Source organism: Topomyia yanbarensis, chromosome 1, assembly GCF_030247195.1.
Source record: "Topomyia yanbarensis strain Yona2022 chromosome 1, ASM3024719v1, whole genome shotgun sequence".
Lineage (NCBI taxonomy): Eukaryota > Metazoa > Arthropoda > Insecta > Diptera > Culicidae > Topomyia > Topomyia yanbarensis.
The window spans coordinates 154,429,802-154,442,076 of NC_080670.1; the positions used below are offsets into that span (position 1 = coordinate 154,429,802).

The 12,275-nt window shown below is 39.9% G+C and overlaps 1 protein-coding gene across 6 annotated transcripts in view; it reads left to right on the forward strand.

Annotated features, from left to right (window-relative positions):
- Window positions 1-12,275, forward strand: part of LOC131678026 (proton channel OtopLc) — a 164,037-nt gene that overhangs the window by 54,153 nt on the left and 97,609 nt on the right. For 2 of the 6 annotated variants that reach the window (XM_058958168.1, XM_058958184.1), the window contains exon 1: window positions 7,118-7,602. The exons of 2 other annotated variants lie outside the window; for them this stretch is intronic. The gene's annotated coding sequence lies outside the window, so the exon portion shown is untranslated. Of the gene's footprint in view, window positions 1-7,117; window positions 7,603-7,798; window positions 7,817-12,275 lie in introns of those variants that run through there. 2 more of the 6 variants (XM_058958192.1, XM_058958180.1) reach the window with 2 other exon arrangements.

The following is a 12,275-nucleotide window of genomic DNA, read 5'->3' on the forward strand; positions in this document are numbered from 1 at the left end:
TTCTGTAATCTTGTGGAACTAATTTTGGTCTTCATAATAATCTAGCCACAATCGACTTTAGGAAGAGGGTAAATCGACATGTCATATACTAATAAACTGTTGATGATCATGAATGACCATGATTGTAACAGCTGAGTAATTACGGAGCATACCGTATATGGTTGGAACTTCAATTCAAATTTTCCTTTAATTTTCCTTCAATTGGTTTAAGATGAGGCTTGCGAGCCTTTCGGTGGTGGTGAGCCGTGTGTTTGATACAATACATTCATATATAATATAGAAACCGTTGAATCTGGTTGGTTAGGCAAATCGAGAATCTGGATGATGCATCCGTTATTAGAATTGACCATCTCTCCTCGTCTTGACAGGTGTAGCAACTTCCGGCAGCTGTGTACTCACGTTGTTAAAAAGACTCGTGATGTATACGCAAAATGTAATACATTTACATTGATCCACTTAAGAAAAAGGTATAAGCTCGGGTATTAGAGGAGGATTTGAAATTCTTGAGTTGCTAGGACTGCAATACATGGTGTTAGCCCTTCTTTAGAAGTCCATCCTAAATTCGTGAAGCTCCTTCCTACTAACAGAACTTCTTAAACGGCAGTGTTACGATGTGATATATTTTGCCATATACGAAATTTGATTATGATTAGTTTTACCATTTTGCTGAATGTGCTTATAAACAAATTGTTGCTATAGATGAAATGTGAATTAATCTAATCGACCTTCGCTGAGTAAAACATTATTGATAGCTTTGTGGATTCATTTCACCTTTTACAGAAAGGTATGAAGGTTTAGATTTTGCCCAAAAACGAAACCTGTTCGCCAAAAATTAAATTTGGATTTTTTTTTATCTAACCTAAATAATCTGATTTCCACTTGGTAAGAAATAATAATAAAGTATTAAAGCACTTTATCCGTAGATAAATTATTATTTTTTGTTTGCAATAAACAAAGATTCGTTATTTTATTTTAACAACAACATTCAATTCAATATAAAGGATTACTGAAAACTGTAACCAAACGATTCGACTTGAGGTGAACATTATGGTAATCTTGTATGGAAGTTGTAACGATACACGTTTTTCTTTAAAGCAAACCTTACAGAACCATATGAAAACGACTACCATCATTGTGACTTAAATTCAAATCGTTTCGATATTTTTTTTTAATAATCCTGCGGAAGCACCGCAATTCTTTTCTAACATACAATATTATATTATAACCATTCCCTATATTGTAACAATAACTCGTATCTTCATTCTATAATTTCATATAATTTTACAGGAAAACGCATTTATCGTAATATCATAAATAGACCCTAACGTGTGTGGTTACCATAGCACTTATGATTTTTGTATAATATAGAGGATTCCAGATAAAGTTTTTATTTATGCGGGCGTTCATAAAGTAGTTACCCGAATCCTAATTTTGGAAATCGTTTGACGCATTTCCTTCAAACAAAGATACCACACTAGGGCACAAACGACGAAACCGTAGCGTGGGCAGCTCCCTGTTCCCCATCGTCGCTTACTTCGTCTAGTGACGTCACACAGTAAATAAATGTTGCTCGTCGATAGGTGCGAATTCACCACCAGTCAACGAACCTCACGCGGGTGTGTGTATCGAAAAGCGAATTGAGCGTGCTCACAGAAAGCAGTTAAGACAGGAAAGTGAAACGCAGCAAAGGGAACACGCCTGCAGGCTGCAGCTGCCCGGTCAGCGTGGCAAGCAGAAAGTTAGCAATAGTTGAGCAAAGCGAAATTGATGCTGGCAGAGTTTCTGCGAACATTTTGCGCGATTTGTGCGAGAATCCTGGCAACGAATTCGCTCCAATGCAACAACCGTTTCTGACAGAAGCGGTTAAACCAACCGATGCTGCTCACTTTTATCCAGAATCCAGCCAGAAATGTACGGCTAAGATCTCTGCACGCTTCCTGCCACATCTTTGTCAGATATTTTGCTCGATTCGAGCTAAATTCTACCAGGTAGGAATTGCCAGGATCTTTGCACAGTTTATGTCCGAGTTATGCCAGGGTTTTGCTCGGTTCCTGTCAAAATTTGCCAGAAAACGCGAGCGAAACCGAGTTCGCCCTAGCTCAACTAACCCGACAGGATACGCGTAGAAATCTGACAGGGCTGCCAAACCAAGACTTACAGAAATCTAGCATAGCGGCCTATGCCAGAAAATTTGCTCACTGTGTGCAATTGCACTCGACCGCCGATGGAAGCAGAGTACGCCGAGGGGTGCACAGAATGAAATAAAAGGGCAAGTAAAGTGGCAAAAACAAGTTAATGTATATACTAATCATAGTTTAAAGATAGATTATACAAAATTAGGCATTTAGTTAGCAGTATTAAATCAAAACTTTTTCTTTATTACCCGTCAGAATAAATCGCGATATGTATGACCGAATCAAAGTAAAACGTTTGAGTTACTCTGCTGATCCTCGGAATGGATGTTGGGTCGATTTCTTTCATTCGCGGTTTGGTATCGGTAGAATAGGCTCTGGTGAGGGAAACTGACAGCGGTAACCAATCCACCCTGTAGGTTGAAACAATTTGTTTTGGTCATTCGTTCGGTTTGGTGTTCGCTTATGTTTCGGTCGAATTCGGTTGTCGTCGATAAGAACTCGCCCTGAGGTCTCCCAGCCAGGCACAGGATGAACTTTTAACGTCATTCAAATTATAATGCATTCGTTGGTCCGATTCACCTCCCGTTACAACATCCGACCGCGTACTGCAGCAGATCCTCGCATATCAAACTCTCATCCTTCACGACGTCTTCAGGCTGTACCCTTACTGCTGGAATATACACATCATAGTCCCGCCTAAACCGCTCGCAGCAGCAATATCGTTTACCTGATTTGAATTGGTCAACACAACTCTTACACAGCCGAGAACCGTTCTGTCAGGTATTTCGAAATCTGTAAGAGATTCATCGATTTTGTTTTGGGGCCGAAAGAAGACCACAAAGAGACCGGTTGAGGGCTCTGGATAATGTTTGGGTCTGGGAGAGCCTCAGGATTCGACCTCCATTTGGCCATCCGGAGAGGGAGCCATCGACACACACGGTATCAGCGTCCGCGCTGACGGCAAAAGCAGTAAATGTGTCAAAAAAGGTACAGATCACTTATCTTTATAATCATTTCTAGCTTATGTAGCAAGCAATTGTTTAATTCCTACTGCGCGAACAAAAAGCTGAGGAATATGGCCTTGCAAAATGAAACACAAAGCGAAACCGAGACAGAGCACACACCCAAAACGCGAACCGTATGAATTACATGCGAATAAGCATGATTCTAATGAGAATTTTGTATTGTAACTGGTATAATGCATATAAAGCGATATTGGTCCGGGACAAAAATGCATTAAGGCGATTGCACCACAGAAACTTACACAAACCCACAGTTGGGAATGTATTAGTGAATTTAAAGATATCGGAGTATTAGTATTAAAATGACTCCGCACTAATACACTTGTAAAGGACATCTCCACTCGGATACATGTGCGCTCTGAAAATACTAATACACGCTCAAGGACCAGTTTCCATTTCGCCTTTCTGCTGATCACATGCTGCATATTGGAGAAAACATTTTATAGCATAATCAAATTGGTGGGGTGTGGGTGATGATTATGTTTTGATAATATGTTGAGTTTTCGGCGTTCTCTAAACCCTAAATTTACCAGCGATATTGGGTTAACATTGGGTTAACAAGTTAATTCAACATTTGTCGGATAGAAGCCGTCCGCCAATCATTTCTGGCATTCCTCATATCAACAGTACTTTCAGGTGATATCATATCAGTATTTCGCAGTAAAAGTATCTAAGTTTAAAATATCATAAACTATAAGGGCAGTGATGACATGGTTTTGCACTTTTGAGCAGCAGTGGCAGTTACTCATTTCAGTTTGTATTATTTCCCGAACATCCGAATCCAGCGCACATCATCGCCCTGGACAACGATCATCGCAAATCAATCTGAGCACAAATCATTTTCTTCCACTCTTCTCTGAAGCACAGAATGAGAGAGCGATGATTTTACTGCAAAAACCATTCGCTATGGGAAAATAACAACGCGTATATCACATACTCTTGTGAACGTAAACTGTTCACGCGTTTAGTGTGGTTGTAATTGAGCTGTTCGCAGACAAAAAAGCGTAACTGTGTATGAAAACAGAAGTTCTTACAAACACCACAGAGGTATTCATGTATAGAATACACCATCTTTTTGGCAGACTCAGCAAGCAAAACCAACTAATACTTTTGCATGCGGGCAGATAATATGTTGGCGTGTATTCTCAATCAATTTATTTCAACATGAATTAAGCGGTGTTGGTATAATGCCGTAGCTATGCTTAGTCTACAATGCGAAGAAAGCATGATTCTAATTCGGAATATGCACGAAAGCATGTAATGCCTTTTTTGCATTGGGAAATTGTTTTGGGTGCATAATTACACACCGTACCGAGATTGAAAAACACCCGAACTGTCTGAGAGTCACGGTACGTTTGGAAACGGTTTGTTATTTCAATGCCCGACAGTTTTGACACAACCTATACGTTTTGTTGCTGTGTATGTTTGTCTTTCTTATCTTCGTTCACTTGTAGTGACAATTTGAGGCATACAGTGCCCTCTAGCGGTGAAAATGCCATCTAGTCGGTTTTCTTTAAATAAATATTTGAAAAATCCTTCACTAACTGTTGGCATGTTGATCCGGTAGCTATACTTGTCCGATTTGATCCAAATTTGAAGCAGGGGTTTCCTGTGGGACTGGGTAGCGACTCAAGGGTGGGTCGATTGAGCGTTCCAAAACAAAAAAATCTGCATGTCTGCAGCGTCCCTCACTTTTATACGTTCGCTTCATTTATCCCGGATAAATTTTAAGTTGCATTTTGTTCGTCTATTATGACAGTTTTAGTGACAAAACTGGGCTCCTAAATTCATACGTTCATTAGGAAAAAATACGGGTTTTCCAAAGAAAATTTTTATTCAAGTAATTATGAAGGGGATCATATTTGTATTGCATATTGTTTAATAACGCAACTGTTGAATCGTAATATAACAAATCTTAATTAAAAGGAATACATATGTTTTAGTACCGCCAAATACAAATTATGTCTAAATATTTTATATTTAAATATATTTGTATTTTATACCACCCTATGCTTGAAAACATGTCTGCAACTGATTAGTTTTGAATAATATACAGTTTAAACGGTTTGCATCGCTAAAGTCAAAGCTGACATTTTCCATGCAAGCGATTTTTTTCAATTTTCGTGATTTCGAGAGCATGAGATTTTACTCACTGAGTGCCAAGATGGTCTATCAGGTGAAATCTTAGTTGGTTTCGTCTGGAACGAAATACTAATGTGTCTCAGATAGCACTCATATCCAAAAAAATTATTTTATGAATGTACAAACAAGTGACGTTTACGCTCGACGTGCTCTCATTATTTCAGAAAAACCAACGCTTGGCGCCATTGCACAGTGGTCCGAATCCACAATTTAGGAAGACAAAAATGTTTGCAGCTAAACCTTATATTTTAGAGCTACGATGTATACAAGACAAATAATCAGTATGAAATAGGCCATCTCCGGATGTAGATGGTATAAGGGTGACTCTTATTGTTAGGGTTTTTCAAAAATTATTTTCTGAATGTGAGGAGATAGAATTTTACAGTCGTCAGCAGTATTGTAGAGAAACTTATGCCAAGCAACTTTGCGGAAGACGTCATAGTTGTATCTCAAAAGGTTTTCATTTTATAGCTATTTTAATTAAGCAACTTAGAGTGTTCCTAACAAAGACTTTTATATAATATTGCTCATAACTTCAGTTCTGGAAGTGATATCTGAATTCTTCTATTATGAAAAAAAATGTCTCAATGAGCTTTAAAAGTTGTCTGAAGACACCGTTTACGAGAAATAAAAACTAAAAACGTTACAGCAACAAAACAGTTTTTGTTTGGAACACCCTAAGTTTCTCAGTTAAAATAGCTATAAAATGAAAACCTTTTAAGATACAACTATGACGTCTTCGGCAAAGTTGCTTGGCATAAATTTCTCTACAATATTGCTAAAGACTATAATATGCTATCTCCTCACATTCAGAAAATAATTTTTGAAACACCCTAACAATAAGAGCCTCCCTAATACCATCTACATCTGGAGATAGCCTATTTGATACTGATTATTTGTCCTGAAGACAAAATATAAGGTTTAGCTACAAACATTTTTGTCTTCCTAAATTGTTGATTCGGACCACTGTGCATTGACTACTAAAATTATATATTACATATTTGAATGCGATTGACAGATGTTTTCAAGACAGCCAACAGCATGTATCGAAATCGCTGTTGAAAGTTATTATTGAGAAGCAGAGGAATGTTTCCGGTTATGGAACAGTCCCAGCTATTAAACACCCGTGGTGTTGGAATGTTTGTTTACTTAGTGCTGTGGAACTGCTGTCAATGTCTAGTCTTAATAAAATCTAGATCTTGAACACTGTATCGGAAACTTCCATTGGTATATTATTTTTGAACACTTTTCAGATATATAACGTATAACGCAGCTCCAACAATAATAATACAAAATGTTACGGACAATGAAAACAAAACCTGTTTCATAACCGGAGACATTACCCTACATCTAAGAATCGTTGCTCAGTTCCCAGTTCCAATCGCTTTGGTCAATAAAAGAAATGTAGGACTTCTCTCAGAATAGAACTAGACCTACCTTCCACGAGCAACAATTTAATTTGAGCACAATCAGTTGCCACCTGTCGACCTGTCGATATAGTTGTCATCGTAAAGATATTTACGTTAAATAGACTACACCGACTATGTATAAACCGACTGAATATGCACCCACGAGCGATGAAGCGGTAGGAACACACCTTCCCCCGTCCCTTCCGTTGGGAACTAACCCCTCGCGAATTTGTACATCTACATAATACAGTGCAGACAGTGCTCGTCGAGCGCATAGGGAAAAGCCAGCCCAGACCCATTCATCAATATTTGCGGCCTACTGTGTATAAATAGTGTACAGCAGCAGCAGCACATTGCTTGAAACCTGAAGCATTCTAACTAACCGCAGCCAGCGCATGGGAGTGAGATAGCAGGCGGGTACCGGCGAGGCAGTCGCAGTTAGAACTTCGTCGGGTCGAGTCGTAATTTCGGGATAGCACTTAGTGGGGTTTTTTTGTTAGTCAATTGTTCAATCGATGGGAACCAAATTCTGGATTAGTGAACGGAGAGGTGGAAAATTAAATTTCGATGGTCGGTGTGCGAGGAATTATCTAATCCAAGGTTGTATGGCCTAATGAAAAATAAATCAACCTGCTGCTGTTGTTCGCGTGTTATGGGACAAGTTGTTGATTGTGTAGTTGGAACTGATTGAACTGCGCTACCGGTTTGGGACGTTCGCCTACGATGAGAATTATAGAGACACGGTTTCGAGCCAGTAATTATATCGGTATTATTGTCTTTGAAACAGCAGTGGTGAGCGTGCGGTACTTACTAAACACATGCTAGTTAAAGATTTGATGAAACTAAGAAGTTCTAGTGCGAATCGATACTATCTACAAGTTCGGAGCAAAATGGGTAGGAATCAAATTTCATTATTGATATATTGCCTGTCAGCCAGCCAGCTTTAAACGTAGTGTTTTATAATCGTTTTTGTGTTGACACGAAAATAGTTTCCCCCTCGTAGCCGATTGGTAGCGATGTCAACATGGCCTTCGAAGATGCTACCATCTGTTTAACATGAGACGACAGTTCAGTGTCTGGACGGAAAAAACAACAAGTATGACGAAAAGTAAGAGTTGGCCAAGTGAATAAAGATGATAGGGAGATTTTTTTTCTGTTTCAACATCCACCTGTCGCTCCATGTATGATTTCACTTCCCGGCGTGAACAGGAATAGCACAGCTAGAAAAGAACAAGACTTTGTTGATCGAGTGGAATGAGACTGAATGGGGTTAAGCATAATTACATCTCCACGCAACACATATGTGATGCGTTAGAAAATGATTCTTGGAAGAAACGCTTTAGTGATTTAGCTAGTATAAGTTCTAGCCATGCAAGTCAATCGAAATCGCGAAAAGTGATACGTTCAGCACAGCATCGTACTCCATGTAGGGGGGGGGGGGGGGGTAAATAAAGTAATAAAAATAAATAAAGCGCAACTGCCAATAACCCTTTGAGAGAAAATCCGGACGAACCAGTATGTGCCGAATACAGTTGTTAAAAGTTAACATAAGAACAACGTTTTCTTTTTCACCTGCTAAAGTTATTTCTGCTCTATCTTTCTGGTCCTTGCATAAACGACTTAGCAAATGCGAAAATTAACCGGTAAAGTTATATATTTCACAGCTGCCAAAGAAGCTATCACGATTAATAAACGACAGGGAATTTAATTACTGTTCCAAAAACAGATCTCACGATTCCAGCGAGTCCCCTATTTCGGCAGTAATTACCGGCGTTATTATGATTGTTCTGCTTACGCAGTCAGACAGCGTGCAGTGTAGCTCAGGCCTAAAAAAGATCGTAGATTTGATTGAAATCCGAATCACGAGACTCGAACTGTATCGAATAGAAGTTTGCAGGCGTGAAACGGTCAGACCCCTAGATATAATGGAGACTAGTCATACCTACATCCGGGGGCCACCATCACCACGGTAGCAAACGTTTAGCGAGAATAATTGTTTGTCATTATAATAAGTGGTCGTGGTCGCATTCGTTCTTTGCTCACTTCGGCCCACATTGGATTTGCATAAAAATGACGCCACGATTGGTGGGGTTTTATTTTCAACTTTGAAAGCTGATCATAGATTATGTTGTTTTTTATGATCAGATATCCGCTTGTAGAGAAACAAAGAGATACTATGCACTAACGAAACATAAACAAAAACAATGCGAGGGGCAAAAGCTTCGACTTTATTTAGTTTTAAAGTTCAGTGCAATGAACCTGGATTCACTATCTGATAATTATAGTCAATATCTTTTATCATGAGTTAGTAGATCCGCTTTTTTCTAATCAAAGGGCTGCATACAGATTGGATAATTGAATTGTCGCAGAAACTGATACGAAATGCTAGAAAATACTTTAAGTCAAAGTAAAGTAAACATTTTAGAGCAAAAACAAGCCGTGTGGAATTGTTCCAGCTATCCCGTTACGGCCCAAGTCTTGAAAAACCTTAATAATCAGCCGAGAATTTCCACGTACCCCTTTTTGCTATCCTAAACAAGCACCACGTGGACGATTATCAAAACTACTTCAGGACGATTCAGCTTGTGCGACCACCACTGGTTACTGCTCCGTTATCGATCTGGACTAGCTGAAGTTACACAGAGAATCAGTAGATATTTATGCTTGGGAGTACCGAAACATCTTTCAGTGTGCAACTCCTGGTAATCCTTAAGTGTTTATTAGTCAGTACCGGCGCCGGTCAGGCCCGAACGTAGATCGCGGAAGGATCTTTTTCGCTTTTGATAGAGACCGTATATACTATTGCGCACTTCAAGTAGTAGTGGTTCGATTCTTCTTCGTGTTCTAGTTATTTTCAATCAACAATCTATTTCCGCTACGAATCCAAAGACCGACACCAGGGAGGTGACTCCACCATCTGGACAAAATATTGACTTATCAACTCATGGACCGGGGACCAACCGCTTTTCCTCCAGAAGGAAGATTTGACCACAGATTTTTTCACCTCAGAAAAAATTCAAGGACTTCGGCTGGGATTGAACCCAAACCAACTGGGATGGGTGGCGGTCACGCTTATCGCTTAACCACCGGCGCCGTCTCTAAACTACTTCAAGACGATTCAAGAGACAAAATAAATGGTCAGCTAAGTCACGCAGGTTCATTTCAGGATTGGTTTTACATTGAGTTACTTCCCGTCTAACCTGTACTGTTTTGAATTGGTCGGTGTTAAGTCAGACCGGAGCAAGTGACAAAGTATTGACATCGAGAAAAATGAGTTTAAAGTTGGAATCGTAGTATCCTTTACGTTATAATTGGAAATAAATTTTGGCCACAATTATTGTTTATTGTTAGATATTTCAAATCTGGCAAAAGTCGAATACAGCCGAAGAAATTCTTTATCTAGCGCTATCAATATCTCTTTTTTGATGTTTTGCGACTTAATTCGGTCTGACTTAACACCGACCAATTGCTCGTTTTTCTTGCGAAGATTCCACAGCAGATCTTGGATAATGAACAAATTTCCACTAAGTGCGAAGTTTTCAAAGTTATCATGAGATTCCTTCTCGTCTACAGGAATCTTTTAATGCAGGTTATCTGAACTAAACTAATAGAATATAATGAACAGAAAAAAATCAGTGCGGCTACTTCATGTCAGCAACGCACAGTGGTCCCAAACCCAAAATATACGATCGAAGATATTTACTGGTTTCAGATGACGTTATCGTCCTTAGATGTCTTCAGCAATGTTGCTGAACACAGTCTGAAACCGTCATACGTTCCCGATTGCTCGACAGTTCATGTGGATTGACTCAACAGTGAATCTCACATAATGCAAAAATAAACTTTAACGGAATCATCAGAAAGGTCACAACTCCTAATAACTGTCTCCTCAGTATAGCGGTCTTGATGCACAGAATTCTTAATAAATGCTCCCTCCGTCGCCTCAAAACACCTAGCCAGAGCTGATTACACAATTCGTCAGTTTAAAATTTGCGGCTGAAGTTAAAATGAAAGCGGCAGCCACTCATTACTGGGACTCGGAAGGATGTTTTCGAGAGAGTTTTTAAGTGTTCACGCAAGTTTCCAACCATCTGAAATTAACTTGATTAAGCATCATATATTCAAATAAATCCTGCAGATGGTGTACATAAGGGTTATTGTTAGGTACAGAACGAATTACCTCACTAAAACGATATTCTGGTAGTCTCCCGAAGATTATAGTAATTCGTGGTTTTGAGCACAAAGTCACAAGAGTCAGGTAGTCCGATGAGCAACTGGTTTCTGGAACTTACGAATTACCCATCAAAATTACTCTCAGATTAGCTCCTAAACTAGTTTACATCGAGCAAATGTTTCCCATTACCTCAACAGCCCCTTCAAAACAGTAAGAACCAATACCTTAAATATCCAGGACGAGCTTTAACGAGCTGAATGCATGATATGGAGGATCCAGACATTCCCGTCCGAAATTGTAGTACTGACCAACAGATCGCACTGTAACTACTGATCCCTAGGAACAATTGAGATTTTATGACTCTCTTCAAGCTGTTTTTAAAACATAGAATACACTCGTAGTATGCTATAAAACCAAGATTGCTACTTTGGATCTTTCCTAGACGGCAACTAGACCTAGAATCCCCAAGCATCTCATTGAGAGTGGCAATCCAGACACTCCCGGATATATTCAGCAAAGTGTTTCAAAAGCTTCTAGACGAGGGCCGCTTCCCTGACAAATGGAAGATACAGAAGTTAATGGTACTGGTTAAACCTGGTAAGCCCACCGAGAATCCATCGTCGTATAGACCAATAAACCTGCTTGCGAAACTTTTGGATAGGATTGTCCATAACAGGCCGATTTGACGCGCAAACAGAAAATAATAAGAAATCGATACTGTGCCGCGATAATGATAGACGTCAAAAACTCGTTCAATAGCGCAAGCTGGGAAGCCATTGCGGAGTTACCTTCAGCACAGGGTCCTGATCTATGAGACAAACGGGGGACAAAAATGGATTAGAATTACGGCAGGTGTCTCGCAAAGCTCTATTCTGGGACCAACGCTTAGGAACCGGATGTATAACTGCGTGCTGACGCTTACGCTGGCTAGATACATAGAGATCGTCGGGCTCACGGACGACATCGTAATAACAGTACTGAGAGAGACGCCGGAAGAGGTGGAAATGTTGGCGATGGAGGCAAGCGACAGGATTTGAAACTGGACGAAAGGAGTGAAGTTGCAGATAGGAGGTGCTATTGGTCATCAACCACAAAGTGCTGCAGCGAGCAAAAATAGCTGTCGGGAAACACTCGAAGCCGGCGCTGAAACAGCTGGGCGTAATAATAGATTACCGACCAAACTTGAACACCCATGTCGACAATACCTGCGAGAAAGCGGCCAAAGCGATAAACGAATCATACGGAACAACACCGGTCCAAGCAGTAGCAAGAGGTGTCTTCTGGCTAGCGTATCGTCGTTGATACTGAGGAAGTACGTTCAGGCTCATGGTCATGCGGGATGCGACCGCGTACAGAACTATTCCATCAGAGGCAGTCTACGTTATCGCTAGAA